This window comes from Prinia subflava, chromosome 13 (genome assembly GCF_021018805.1).
Source record: "Prinia subflava isolate CZ2003 ecotype Zambia chromosome 13, Cam_Psub_1.2, whole genome shotgun sequence".
Classification (NCBI taxonomy): domain Eukaryota; kingdom Metazoa; phylum Chordata; class Aves; order Passeriformes; family Cisticolidae; genus Prinia; species Prinia subflava.
Genome location: NC_086259.1, coordinates 17,159,151 through 17,170,691, shown reverse-complemented (window position 1 = coordinate 17,170,691; position 11,541 = coordinate 17,159,151).

Here is an 11,541-nt window from a genome sequence, read left to right as displayed (position 1 = left end):
AAAGCAGGGAAAATATGCTGGGAACACCACTCAGGAACATTCCTAACTTAGGAGCAGTATTTTAGTCTCTCTGAGTATTTTCATCTCTGTGAAAGTGCAGTACATGTGCTTAGTGCCTGGCATCCATTTGGATGGAAAGATGGGAAGGGAGGGCAAATGTGAATTTTTCCTGCAGCCCCCTAGGTCTGCAGTGAGATCAGGGGCAGCAGCCCATGTGTGTGGGGCAGAGGGGGGCCCTGCTGAAAGGTGAGGCAGTCACTGCCAGCCTGTGGGAGCTGCCCAGTTTGGAGCTCAGGCAGGAAAAGGGGCTGAGCCTCTCCCAGGAAATCATTCCACTTTGCAGGAAACGCTGTTATAAATACAGAATAAAGCTGCCCAGGCCATGGATGGGAATTGTCCCATCCACCCTGATGAGTGCCCTGACCCACGTTACCCCTTCAAAGCTCCCACAGCAGAAGACAGAGCCCAGCCCTTTGTCTCCAGCTGAGAAGCTGCTGGAAGAGCTGCCAACCCCAAACACACGTGTCCAGCTGCAACCAGCATCTGAGGCCTTCCAAGCCCGCAGAGGACAGCTGGAGGCAGGGCGAGGTGCTCCTGGATATAAAGAGAAGTTTGAGGCTCTCAGCTTGGCTTGTTTTCTCAGTGTCCAGGGCACAAAGCATCCACTTCACCTTGGCACAGCTCTGCTCCCGAAATAAGCGCTGATAATGACGGGATGACCGCTCTGCTCTCCTCCTCTTGGTGGTAATGATGCTCATTATGCATTCAATAGGCTATTTTACAATATGAATTCATTCAGAAAAGGGTAATTAGTCCACAGCTTGCTTTACATTTTATTTAATTTTCTTTACTTCTGTTTGGGGAAAAAAAAAGAGAGAAAAGAAGTGTACAGGAATTGTGTTATTTTTGCAGCAAGGAAAATGGAGCTCTTTGATTATCCTCACTCACAAGAGATATCACGAAAATGGTGCCCTGGTTTTTTGCTGAATAATTTCTTGCCATTGAGCATCCAAAAGAGCATTTTAATCTCAATGTACGCTCTGCTATTGTATCAAATTAAGAAGAGCAGGCACGGGAGGCTGCTCAGTGAAGAATCCTCTTTTCCATTAATTTGGATGTGTTAAGTGCACTTTCAGAAGCCAAAAATATTCTTGTAAAAACATGATTGCACAATGGGATTTCTTTCTAGGGCTTCAGTCAACTACCAGCATTCATCATTGCTAAAATTGAAGCGGGAGTGAGAGAGTAACGTCTCCAATTAACAGAGGCGCAGGGCTGAGCTGTTTGTTTTGGTTGGGTCTGGTAGTGAGATCCCGTGGGGAAGGCTTCCTACAGACCTACCAGAGGATTTGGGGGCTCTGACTCATTCCTTGCACTTCCAAATCCCTTTTGCTTTTCTCACAACAGCCCAAAACAAAGCAGTCCCTGCTCAGAAGGCATTCGGACAAGCCGATTTTCAGCCTGTGAAATGGCAATCATCATGCTCCAGGATGATATAAATATATTCATTTCTCTATTGGCAGCTGCAGTGCAATGAATTGATACCTCTGGGGAAATGGTGCCCAATGGTTTCCAGAACGTGAAGAATAAATTGGGTACTGATCCCCTCATTGATCCTAGCAGGGAAGGGTGTTGTGCTGTCACTGGAGATGTCTCTGCTCCCTTCATGGCTCCATTCCCCAGCAAGAGCTCCCCAGGATCAGGCCCCTCACCCTTAAGGGAGTTCAGGTCTGGTTAAGGGGAGCTCCCTCACCCCATTTTTGTGTGATGCACTGCACAGGCAGGCAGGAGGAAACTGAGGTCAGAAGGTTTTCTCTTTCTGTCAAAGAGAAATGGGATCCATAATTTTGAGGAAAAATACCTGGAACTGCACTGGTGCAAGGCAGCACTTCCTGGTGACCGACCCATTCACTGAGAGCTCAAGTACGATTTCCCTAAATATCCCCTTGAGTCCCTGGCCAACCCCTGTTCCAGGAATTTCCTAAAGGTTCTGTCTGTCTCCTGTACAGCTAAAGTCAATAAGGCATGAAAGAAAAGAGAACTGAAACAGTGTAATGTATGAAATGTGAATTGCACAGCAGCCTTGGATTACAGCAAGCCCAACTGCAATGCCTGGTGCTCCCCTTTACTTTTATTTCTATTAATATTCCTCAAGCAACAGCAAAGATCGATTTGAAGTCGGGAGCACAGAGAGTCATGGGAGTTTCATTAGCATGCAAATCTGAGTGAATTCATTAGCCCTGCAACTGATGCTGATGCTCCTGGAAACTAGTAAAAGAGTAAAGTCTGCAGAAGTAAATCAGGCCGTGCTAATGAGCCTGTTAATAAAGCTTTTGTAAGCCTTTTCCAGAGCCAAAGTGACAAAGCACATTGTCAACGTTAAACCTGTGGTACTGAGCCTTAGATGAGGGACTCATATTTATTTTATTTTATTTTATTTGGTGTTGGGCTAGAAAGCAGAGGTCTGTAGAGGAGGCAGAGAATGAGACAAGGGCAGTTACAGAATTTTCTCATCAGAGATAAAAGTATTGTGTGGCTGCAGAAAAGAGATGGAGTGACAATTGCAACCGTGCAAATAAGATCCATTTGACTGAAATTATATTTTAAAGAAAAACAGGAGACCAAATTTGTTATAATGGGCCTTTCACCTTCTGGCTGTATGTTCTCATTTTCCCTTTGCTTTATTAGGCATAATTTCAGGATTGTATTTTGTTTCATCTTCTTCTGAACTTGCAGAAATGCTTAGGGCACTGATGCAGTGCCCGGCTCTCTGGGGGCACCACAGCCCCTGCACCTCCCCAGTGTGGGGTGGTCCAAGGGGAAACTGGGCACTCCTGGAACTCCAACCCCGTTGTTATAGGGACTGGAAGGACCTGGACCAGGGCAGCCTCTGTTCCCAGCCCCTCATCTGTGGGAAAAGCTGCTCTGTGGCAAATCTGGTGGGCTCTGGGAGAGCCAGCCCCCTCAAATCAGGAGCCCTGTGGTGCAGGGAAGGGCCCCTGGCTGCTGCTGCAGGAGGGAAGGAGAGCTGGGAACTCGCCTGGGGGGAGCAGCAAGTGGTCCCTGGGGGTTGCTCTGGATTTTTCTGGTAGAGACAGAGCTGAGGAGGGGAGCACGTTGTATTTAACAGATTGAAACCTGCATTTCAGTCCACGCCACCTTAGAGCAGAACCTCCCTCTGCACACATATCAGCATTTTTCAGTGCTGTGGTTACAGGTAGGAGGGTGGGAACATAAGGGACCGGGGGATGTTTAATCTGAGGATCAAAGCCTCCTTTTAGCACTGTAGAATTTCTCCCTTTACCTTCCATTTTGACACCATTTCAGCTGCTGCAGAGTTAGAGATCTCCTCTCCCTGCTATTGGGCCAAGGCTTTAAATTCTCCAGGTGGGAAATAAATTGCAGGGCTCAATCCACAATCCGTGACCTGCACCACCAAGCCGGGATGAGGCTCGTGGCCCTCGACCTTGTGTGTGCTTTGGGTGGCAGCAGCAGCCACAGCAACCAAAAAGGCTCTGGGTTCACCAGGCTTGGAGGCAGAGATAAGGGGCAGGCCAGGTAGAAATCTATTTGGTTTCTTTTTGCAGCAAGCTCTTTGTGTAAAAGAGCTCGGTGCAGGGGGAACCTGATTACTGCTTTCTCATCAAGTGGAAAAAGAAGTGCTTTATACACAGGCTGATGGAAAACTACTGGAATGCTTTTCAGTTCCCCTCTCTAACCCTTAGTGTCTTCTGGTGCCTCTAAGGGAACAAAAATCCAGGCTTGAAAAAGGGGGGAAATATATCAAAATATATTTGCAGATAATGGCAAGTAATACAATAGGCAATGCAGCTGGGCAATAAAAGAGAGGCAAGGGGAAGGCATCAAAAATACCATCAGAGAGTGGAAGGAAAGAGAGAAGAGAGAAAAGGCAAAAGCAAGGGAATGAAGAAAATAAAAGCCACTTGTGCAATGGGGTGACAAAGGACAAGGAGATGAGGGAAGGAAGGGAGAGAACAGCAAGGGAAATGAAGAGACCCTGGATGAGTAATGGAATGGAGTCATGGGCAGGCACAAGCAGAGAGGAGAAATGAAGTGGAAATGAAGCAAAGGGAGGTGTTGCAATGGCCATGGTGGTGCTGATCTGTGCCTGCTATAGCTGCAGAGTGATGGCAAATGTTTGCATTAATAACACCAATGCCGGGTTATGTGAGGGGAGAGGCAGCTGCTGGCAGGGGCACTGCTCATTCAGTGCTGTGGACTGGGAGATGTTGAGCCTTTTCCCTGGGCTAAGAGGGGAGGAAAAGCACCAAGGGGCAGATGATGTCAAGGTCTGGGCCAAGATCCATTGGTGTGACAACACACTTGTACCCTGAACCTTTTTCTCCAGTGCTGGTAACCTGCCCCAAAGGCTCTGGAGAGCTGAACTGAATTTAGTAAAGTATCAGAAATCTTTCTGTCCTGTTCTGATGTACAACTTCACCCACGGAGTCCATCCTGCCTGTAATCCCACGAGGCCAGTGCCACAAATGCTCAGCTCCATTTCTCATCACCTGCTGCACCCTGGGCACTCAACAGCTCACTCTGGAGGTGCAATTGCACTGGCACCTTCCACACCAGCTGCACCATCTGCTTTGACTCCTTTTTCTTTTGTATTATAGCACAGTTTTAGGGTTGTTTTAGTTTTTAGTCTTTTTGTTTTTTGTTAGATTTTTGGGAGTTTTGAGGGGGGGGTTTGGGGGGATTTTTGTTTGGTTTGGGTTTTTTTGCTGCAGCTGCAAGCTTTGGGAACATTCCTCTAATAACTCCCATACAGCTTGGTTTAGCAGATATTTGGGCTCTTTCATTCTTAGCTGCTGAATTACATTTGGTTATCAACATGCATTATATCTGCTGTCAATTAGCTGTTATCTAACACCGTGAAATGATTTAACTCCTTCAGCCTGCTCGAAGATCTGTCCCCTACCAGCACACGGCACAGCTTGTATCAGCTTGCTAACATCCAGGCAATTTTGTCACTTTTTTTTCTTTTTTTTTTTTACTGGTGCTCATTACAGCTAAAGGTCAGTTGTGTTTCCATTGTAAGCCTAGGGATAATGGCACGATCCAGCAAACTCTTTCTTGTGTAAAGTTAACAGGACGATTTGCATAAAAATCCTTACTAGGGGAGTAATTTGCAGGATTGCACCTTCAAAACCTTCGCCTCAGGAGCAAGGCAAAAGCTGGAACCTGGAACAGCAATCTTCCAAAGCCATATTTTATCAGAGGAAACGATCAAAATTTAATGAGGAGAAAAAGGTACTTAATGGCTGTAGATAGTGTAATTTCAGCCATAAAAATGGGATCATCTTGTGAGGCATCTCTCCGCGGCCTTTCCAATCAATGGCACGGCTGGCAGCAGCCCCGGCCCTCGCAGGACGAAACCCTACAAGGCACGGGGCAAAAAGTCCCAACCTGTGCAAAATGCAGGTGATGGAGGAGTGACCGGGCTTGTCCTCCCTGAAATCTGTGCCTGCCTGCAGAGCTGTGGCCTGGCAGTGTTTGTGACCGAGCACGGTTGGTATAAACACCAATCCAATATTCCAATGGAAAATATGGTTTGGTTTATTAAAAATCAAATTACAGAATTCCTGTAAAACCAACAAGCGGAGTTACGGTGACAATATACCCGGGATTGTCAAAGGGTGAACTGGGACGCAGCCGCTATCGCACTGGAGTTCCCCAAAGTTCAGGAATTGGCCCCGTTTGGGGTCCAGATTTTATACACTTTATTTCGCCCCTGGCATAAGATTGCCCCACAGTTCTTTGTTTCCCTGGAATAGTTACTCGAATGTATCGCCATCCTTGGTCTGCTGAATGGGGTCTCCTCTGGGAGGGAGAAGTGTCAATTTTAGTCCTCCGGTGGGTGAATGAAAGCTGAAATTTTTGAATGGGGAGGCGTTCTCCTCCGGAGATCGGGGTGATGATGATGCTCTGATGGCTCTGCTGCCCAGGAGAGGAGAACTGATCCCTTATTTTAATGTGTCCTCCTTTCTGATGCCAATCTCATCATCTCCAGTTCATCATCTCATTGTGGCCTCCTAAGTGGTGGTTTCTGGGTGGTGCCTACCTCGGAATTCCTCAATTCCGTGGCTGGAATTTAGGTTATACTCTATATTACATTTACCAAACCATGATTTTAACATATTACAATCCATAAAAACACGAATTAACCCACTATATCTATCACACGGTGAAATGTGAGGCAGAAAGGCCTCGCGGCCATGGCCGGTGCCGCTGCCATCTCAGGAGGGTTTTCCTTCTCTCCCCCAGCAAACATTTCAAGGGTTTCACCAGCTCGGTTGTTTATCTCACTGGAGACTCCCTCAGGCTCAGTGCTAGCCTTGAAAATCTATTTACATTTTTAAATGTATGCTGAAGTGTAAGCCCTGGGACGGTTAGGAGAAGTTAGGTACGCAAAGCAACCAAAATAGAATCAAAAAAAAAAGTCTTCTAGCAAGCCTTGAGTGAGTATTTCTGCATATTTCCTTGAACAGCCCAAATGTCAAATGCTAGCCTACATATCCCAGGTCACAGCTAAGAAAAGCAATGGATGGATTTGGCCATTGGAGAGCAAATATTAGTCCTGGACAAAGGCACTGCTTTATTCTCCAAGTGTACCAAAATTAGAGAACCCCCTAGTGCTGGATAATTCTGTTCTGCCTTACTGTGAAAATTCCCGGTGTTCAATAGCCCTCCACAAGTTCTCATTTGATCCCTGTAGTGCAGGGCTCCTGTGGCTATATGTCAGCTGCAGTGGTGGTAAACATGTACACACTACTCATTGAAGGGCTTTTAAAAGGCTTCTCACTGTGCCCAGAAATTACACCTGTGCTTTCTTCCTTACCCATGCTGTTGTCTTTGTTTCTCAGGCTATATTAAGCCCTTTTTCTTTTTTTCTTTCCCCATCGAAACAGTGGTAACGTAGAAACACCTTTAGTCCTGCTTTCTCTCCAGCAAAATTGTGCAGAGGGACAGAGATAGTTAATCTGAGCAGAGAGGAAAAAAATATGGGGATGGCAGCAGATGCCTGCCCCTCCTGAAGACACTTGACTTTTCAGGAGCTCTGTGGTGTTAGCTGAAATCCCTGGCAGCTGCCGTGCCTGGTTTCCCGGAGACGGGGACCTGTGATATTCTGAATATTCTGACTGTATTTCCTCTACCCAGAAATGATGAAGGGAGACAGGATGTGGAAGCCTGAGGAGCTGCGTCAGAGGAGGGGGAAGGTGGATGCGAGGGTGCGTGAGGCAGTGGCCTCTAATAAACTTCTGCATTGTAGGAGAACCTTTCAATATTAAAGATGATCTGATAGAAACAAGAGCAAGAGAAGATGAGCTAAGTAACGTAAAATACCAAATCTAAAAGACTGTTTGATCTGTTTGCACTACACTGCTAAAAAAGGGAATTCAAGTAGAGGTCCTGCTAATGTCAGTGGTCAGATTCTACACTGATCTCATTTGCACATTTATGGGGGAACCATCACTGAAGAGAAAGACAAAGAAATCAAAGAAACAAAGAAAAGGAATCAGCTCCAACTGCTCGAACATCTCTGATAGCACGGCACTCTGGATGGTGTGAAGTCAATCAGTGAAGCTCTCTGATGAGGAGCATGACTAAGAAAATTACTCCAAGACTTTTGAAGTGAGGTGCTGGTGTGGGATATGTTTGGTACCTCTGACAAGTGCTAACAGTGACCCCGCACTGAATTTTTGTGGTCCAGCCCTCCTCAGTGACTCCTGTAAGGGTCTCTGCCTGTTCGTGGCAGTGATGCTGCTGTCAGGTCCACACCCCAGGCCCAGCAGGCTGCAATCTTACACAGCTCTTTATGTGCGTTGTTTTTTTGTTTTTTGGGTTTTTTTGGTTTTTTTCTATAGGACCAGACCCAGCACATGCCCAATTTGCAACGTCAACATTGTGGTTTGCTGTTAAATATCTGCTGACGCAACTCTGCCGAGGACTTAGCCTTCAAGTTTTATCCAATTCATTTAAAAATAATAAAGCTCTTGCTCTGCATTTCCCAAAAGTGAGAACCAAGCCTTGGAGGCATTTGCATTAATTATGTTTCAATCTCAAGAAATGCCTTCTGAGCTTCCCCCTCGACTCACTGCGGTTCTTGAACCTCAGAGTGATCGCACTGGGAGTGATCAGCGCGTCTGCTCTCAAGCTCAGATCCTGCCTCTCCATCCTGCGAGTGGAATTATCTCGCTCTGTCTGCACCCATAAAGCCAAGTGCGCTTGTGCTTCCAACTTCCACAGAGTGCCAGGCAGTTCTCGATGCTATTAACGCCTGCAATTAGCACTGACAAAAGTGCTGCTCCCCCCTCTCCTCCTCCAAACCACGCTGCCTTGATTGGTTTTTAAGAAAATCCCAGGACACGGTAATACCTCCCTGGTAGTCATGTTTCAGCAGAACAGCAAAGTTAGTGAGGCGTGACAGTGCTCTTTTTTCTCACCCTATACTGAACATCCTTAATCAAGCTTTGCTTTTTTTAAAATAATGGGCCTAATTCTCTTTTGCCTTACAGTATATTCATGCTTGTGTGATTCCATCAGGACGTTTCCTCAGCTCCTGTAAACCAGCAGAGCTCTTCCGACTTCATTTAAACCCCAGGAAGGCTGGTAATAGCTGAAGATTTGGACTGCTGATTTCCAAGCTATTCCTGATTTATGCCAGTTCCAAAGGATAGTTCTAGCTTTATCTAAAGGATGCAATTCAAGCTTTTGGGGTTTTTTTCTTTATTTTTTTTCTTTATTTTTTTTCTTTTTTCTTTTGCCATTAGGTACACAGTCTTTACCTCATTTATGTCAAATGATAGATAAAGTACATCCAAGCAAGTGCTTTTTCCTGGCCCCTCGAACCCTCTCCATTCCTGCTGACCCTGTTATAAAGCTTGCACACCCAGAAAACCTCCACCAATCTCCCTAAAGACCCTCAGGAGGATCAGGCCAGACCATCAGGGAAAGTTGCCTCATACCACTCCACACACACTGCACTTTTTGTGCTCTCTAAATTAGATGTGTTCTTCCCATGTCCAGACACACAATGACGTTTTGCCGAGGCCAGACTGTGCTGTCTCCAGAGATCTCCCAGGAGGAAAGCTTATGGATGCTTCAGCACATCCCTGCCACAAGGCAGCAGCGACAACAAATCCTCAGCCTCTGCTCCAAGCAGGTCCTGCAAGCTGATTTAGTTCTTGTCTCTCTCTTCTTCCAGCCCGTGCTCCAGAGTCATCTGTCTGAGCAGCTCTGGGAAGAGCAGCAGGCACGTAAGGAAAGAGAAGAGACACAGCATGTTTCCTCTCAGTGGTGTCAAATTTGTCTTTTGTAAGGTCCCACCCAATCTGAAACGCAAGGAAGATGTGAACCACGACAGAAATGTGCTGCAGGGCTGCTGGGTTTGAGCCTGCTCCCAGGATCAGAGAGCACACGTTCACAGGGGCAGTGCTGTGCCTGTCTGGTGTTAGACTGGCTTAGTTTAAATTAGGTACAGGCTCAGTGATAGCTCTGATTGCACCTGGGACCTCTGAGTGCAGCGCAGGGCAAATAAATAATGATGTCTGTGGCAGTAGATAGAGATGCTGCTACTAACTTTGATACAGCAGTGTGAAACACTGGGTGGAACATCACACAGGCTGACAGATTAGAGATTTCATAGGCTTCAGGTACAAGAATAAAGAAAATAAAACTTGAAATGAACTTTCTGTGATAAAAGCAGCCACAGAATAGTGTTTTGCACCTGTAAAAGCTACCATGTGTTTCCCACTACTGTCTGCACCCAACATTCAATGTAGAAATATGAACTGTAGCAATTGAGCTGTAGTTCTGCTATAAAACTTTTATAAACTTGGGGTTTTATGGATCTGAATCACTACAGAATAGAGAGCATGAAAGCTGTTTCAGAGGGGAAGTGCCTAATGGTTGGCTTTGCACTGACTCACTGCATTTAAAGACAGAACTTGGGATCTTTATTGTACTACACAGACCACACCTACCTGCAAAAATATTCAGACTTTTAATCCAGTCCTGAGCTATCAGTTATTCCATTGTTTCTCATCTCCCTTCCAAAGGAACAGGGACAGCAGGAAGAGACATGAGGCAGGTACCAGAAATCAAACCCCAGGAGTGTCTGCATAAGCTCTCTTGACACTTTGCACTGTGTAAAACACTGAGACACCTGTCCATGCATTTTTGGGACTCCCCCACAGCAATCTCTCACAGAGGGAACCACTTCAGTGCTCTGGGCACTCTCACAGTAAAGTCAGCTGCCCACAAAAAGCTCCACTGCTCCCAGTCGTGCTTTGACATCTCTGTGGCTCCCACACGAAATCAAGATGCTTTTCCAAAATGCTTCATTTCTCTTTCGTGTTTGGAGCTCGGCTGCACAAGCCAGAAGAATTTGGTGTCATCTGTTTTGGAGGACAAGGCCTGGCACTTCAAATGTTTCCCTTCCTGTAGGATTATTGTCACCATTTATCATCCTGTACACGTCTGAGGGTATGAATCCTTGCTCCTCAGCCCACCAGTGACATCAACAGAGAGAACACCACACTTTGGTGCAATTGTTTCCTCTCAGCTGCTGCTCATCTCTCAATAGGGACCTGGATGAGCAAAGCAGGACAATTTTATGGTGTTCTGCCAGTTGTGACTCACTGCATTTCCCAGCACTTGAGACACCAGTGTTTGTGTCCCGCAGAGAGAGGCCTTTCCACGCTTTATTCCAGCCCAGGGAGAGCTGCTGAGTCCCTGCTGGCACTCTGAGCAAGGCTGCCCACACCTCCACACCCACCACGGGGGCCCAACAAGAGAGGGAAGGCGCTGGGTGAGGCCTCAAACCAACAATTATTAATAGTGCTAATTATTAAAAATTAATGCTGTGTCCTTTCTCCATCATCTGCCCAACTCTTTGTTACCCCCACGATGTTAGGGAGTGGGATTCAGTGTTACTCTTTATTTTATGTGCTTTCTAACCAGTAGAAGAGCAGGACTAACCATCACAAACACATTTTTTTAGCTTCAGCCTGATTCAGAGACCACATCCTGAGATGTAAATCAGAACTCTGATACACTGGAATAAAACTGGTTTATGTTAGAGGGGAAAAAACAGGTTCAGTTTGGTCTAAATTACCTTCTTGCACATCAGCACTCCTTCCCAGGAAGGCAGGGGTTCTCCAGGACATTAGCTGGTTTGTGTTGTGGATAAGATATATTTGAAATCTTCTGCGTGTTAGGAGGCCTCTTTCACAATGATGTTTCATGAAATCAAGTGTAGGACAGTGCCCTCCCTCTCCCCACAGTACATTAGGGTTGAACTCATGGAAATAATACAGTTCTTGAAAAACACTTGGTGAATCTACATAATTAAAAATCTTTCCTGCTGAGGGTTAATGATTTGGGGAGATTAACTTGATAATGTAATGTAAAACATTGAAACCAAAGTGTACATCCAGAAACACTGGTTCAACTCTGCAATGGGAGACAATTTTAAGTAAACAACCAGAGAAAGTATTTTGCAATTAAATTAAA